Source organism: Rhinolophus ferrumequinum, chromosome 2 (assembly GCF_004115265.2).
Source record: "Rhinolophus ferrumequinum isolate MPI-CBG mRhiFer1 chromosome 2, mRhiFer1_v1.p, whole genome shotgun sequence".
Taxonomy (NCBI): Eukaryota; Metazoa; Chordata; class Mammalia; order Chiroptera; family Rhinolophidae; genus Rhinolophus; species Rhinolophus ferrumequinum.
The window spans coordinates 11251561-11255726 of NC_046285.1; positions in this window are offsets into that span (position 1 = coordinate 11251561).

Sequence of the window (4166 nt, forward strand, 5' to 3'; positions counted from 1 at the left end):
CAGAAGTTTTCCGCACATTGACAGTTTTCTGGAGCAACACAGACTCTACATTTTTCTGAATTCTTTGGAGAAGCTTTTATTTTTTGCTTTGTTTTGTTTTGTTTCTCATTGTAGTTGTGTATAGAATTACTATCTGGGGATCCACAGTCTTATCAGGCATGGCTGAGAAAAAATAGAAAGGAGATAAAGGAGTGTGTCTTTACATTTATGACAGGAAATTTGGGTTTTCCCAATGTATAACAGAAGCAGCACGTGGGATGCATAATTCTCTACTTTGTAGTAGGTGTGAAAGAGACACTAACATTTTTTGTACCCTGAAGTTGACTCTATGCCAACAGACACTTACATAATCTTTATTTAATTTAATTTCAAAAATAACTGTCAGGTAATTTTCTGAGTTTTTTAAAATGTATAATATAGAATAATTAAAGAAAAAAGTTAGCAAATGTTATATAGAGGAGAAAATGTCTTTCGCTGTTACCATTTTAATGAAAGTTCTTCCAGTTTACCATTTTATAGACTTCTATTCCATTGTTTATTCTATGAACGAATATATGATTCTTATAATTTCCAATAATTTAGTTATTATATATAGTAACTTTTTCATTTACTCAACATTTTAAGTATAAGCTACTTTTGTATTATTATTATATTATTGGCATATACAATTAATAACTGAATAATGTCTTTTGCTGTGGAGTGAATAATTAACGATTCCTCATGAATTTTAAGTTGTTACAAATTTTTCACTACTGTAGATATTCCTAGAATAAAACTCTTTGTCATAAAGGTTTTTTGTTTGTTTGTTTGTTGTTGTTGTTGCTTGCACTTAGGATTATTTCCTTAGTGTAAATTGTCAACAGTGAAACAAATGGGAAAGGGACTAGTAGTACAAATGCTAATAAAATAAAGACAGTAATTAAAATTTATATTTGCATTTTAAATTAACAAAAACAATCGTCTTAGAGACAATACTAGTAAAACTCTAATTCTGTTATTCTCATACAGGGCTGGTGGTATCTTAAATGAGCACAACTCTTTGGAAAACAATCTGAATTATAACTTTTTATATCCAATGACTTAACATTACATTTCTGGGAATGTTCCCAAATTAAAGAGTGCAAAAGACGGAAGTATATCTAGCACAAAAACGATCACTGCAGCTTTGTTAATTTCTTGATTACTTCTAATCTTATAAGTGAAAATTACTCTTTCATTATTATAAGAACAATACATCTTCATGGTAAACAATTCAAGCCGTACATAAGAACAAAACACACCCTCCAGTTCCATTCCCTAGAGGCAACTGCTCTAAACAATCTCCTATGCGGCCTTCCTAAAAATTTTTTATTCAAATCTATGAGAACACATATTTCTTTTTACACAAGTTTACACCATACAAATTGTTCTTCAATTTGTTGTTTTCACTTACTGAATATCTTAAACAGCTTTCCATTTCAGTGCATACAGACCCAACTCATTCTTTCAAATGGCTCAATAGTTTTCCATCGCATGGCTGCACCATACTTTATGTATCCAGTACTCATTTTGAGTTTCATGTATTTTTCTCTATAATAAGGAATGTTGCTAAGAGCATCTTTGCAAATAAATCTTTCCACATTTACAAGTATAATTGTAGAATATTCTTAGCAGCAGGATGGCTAAATATAGGGTATATGCATTTTAATTGGGTACACTATTGCCTAATTGCCCTCCAAAATCAATCTACATTCCCACCAACAGTATTGGACAATGCCTGTTTCCTCATACCTTTACAACACTGGGTATTCTCAAATTTTTAAACCTTTGTCAACATGATAGGACTTCATTTTATCTACAAGCGTTGGAATGCAGCAGAAAACACGCCACCAGCTACGAAAAGATAAGCAATATAACAGGAGACAAAATATACGTTGACAAACCACTTTTGCTCATTTCACAGATTAGGAGACTGAGATCCAGAAAAAAAAGACTTTCCAATGTCACACAACTACGTCCAGACAGAACACGGGCTATAATAAGACTGGACTACAGGTACAATATTATTTCCAAGATTACATACAAGTATAATGTAGCTGCACGTACAATATAACGTAAACCGTGGTACAACTGGTTGATTTGTCATTTTATCAGAGGAAATCTCTTCTAACTAGCATAGCAAGAATTGATATTTATAATGAATAACTGAAAAAGATTCACTTCTGTTCTCTCTATTTTTTAGATTTACGTGTGTTTAGTGTTCAATGTATTTTGTTCCAACTATTTGAAATTAATCATAGATGTGTGTTAGATTTGGAAACCAGAAATTGAATTTCCAAAGCAATCCCCAACTTACCCAGATACAAAGCGTTTATTATAAAATACTGGAAAAGGAGGAGACGAGAAACAGAACAGAGCCAAGATTAAGTCTGATTTGAATAGGGTCCACACAGCTGTGTGTCCTCTGTATTTCCATTTTTTATTACAATATGAGCATTTTCTCGTGTCATTAGTCTTTGAATTTTAATGCCTGCAAAGAAATTTATTAATTTATTAAATTACCTTTTAGGTTATTTCCATGTTTTCATATCATGAATAATTTATCTTATTTTTAATTATTTTATCTGCAAAGATTTATCTTATTTTTAACTTTTTGTCTGTATCACTAATGATTATCCTAGAAAAAATCTGTAGGAGCGGGTTTATTGGGTCCATAGATATAAAAAATTTCAAGAGTAGAAATGGCTTTCCTGAAAGACTAGTCCCAATTAAAATCCCTATCCAGAGAGTATTAGCGGGTTTATTTCACTTCAGTCCTCCAAATGTTGAGCAGCATCATTCCCTTGAAAGATTTGTGAAAGGGAACTTATAGGTAATGATATTAAGGATCTTCCCACTCCGCCCTCCTGCCCCATTTTCCAAACTTTACATTTTGTTATTTTAATTTATATTTAAGTGGATTAAGTTTGGTTGTTTATGTATGGCTGTGACATGAAACAAATTGGCAGCCATTAAGTATAAAGCTGCGAGATCCTGGAACTATAACAGGAAATTGGTGAGGGAAGGTATCAGTTTCATGCAAGGCTTCATAGGAGGATGAGTTTAGATCATCCTTTTTTTTTTTTTTTACTTGTGGAATATTGGGGAACAGTGATGTTTCTCCAGGGCCCATCAGCTCCAAGTCGTTGTCCTTCAATCTAGTTGTGGAGGGCGCAGCTCAGCTCCAAGTCCAGTCACTGTTTTCAATCTTTAGTTCCAGGGAGTGCAGCCCACCATCCCATGCGGGAATTGAACCGGCAACCTTGTTGTTAAGAGCTTGTGCTGTAACCAACTGAGCCATCTGGCTGCTCCTAGACTATCCCTTGAAGGATTGATAGAATTCAAGTTACCAAAGAGGAGGAGGCACCGGAAAAGCACTGGCAGAGACCCAGAAGTTCTAATGAGAAAACATCCTTTAGGAACAATTGTTTTGATAAACTGAATTAAATCAAATAGAGCTAGTTTGAGAATAAAATCTCCTTGGTGATTTTATCCTCCCATCTCACTTAGAGTAAAACTCATACCTTTGAGTGGCCTTCTCCATCTCCTTTCTCAAAATTATTGAATTAATATTACTAAGAAAGTGAATGTGAATAAAGTAGGTAACATTTTAAATTTCCAAAACCACATTTCCTCTGGTAGGAGACCACCTGCTCTCCACAGACCTTAGTCTTCAAAAGAATTCTCCTCGCCCGTTATGCCATGCCTGCTGATCTGCAGAAAACCCAGTACACTCATGCTTTCTTAATTTTTTTCCCCCTGCATTCTTAATCAACACATCACTAGGCAGAATCTTCCTTAGGTTGCAGAATACGAGCTAACAGTTTTCAATTCAGTGCTTCCAATAAAATTATTTTGCTAAATAAAAGTTTTTTGTTTTTTTTCTCAGTGAACAGAGGGGAGAAAAATTTTCATAAGCCTGTTTTTAGAGATTATGTCTTAATTAGCTGTCTCAAATATAGAGTCCTCCAATCCATCTGTAAACTAGTATTCAAATCTGACCACCTCATGTGCAAACAGATTAAAAAATGGAAAATAAAAGGCAACCATCTGGATATCTGATATAACACCAAAAGTCGGAGTCCTTAAAACATTCTGTTTACATTCAGTTTCCTCTTACTTATTCATTCATTTTTGTACTTTCATAG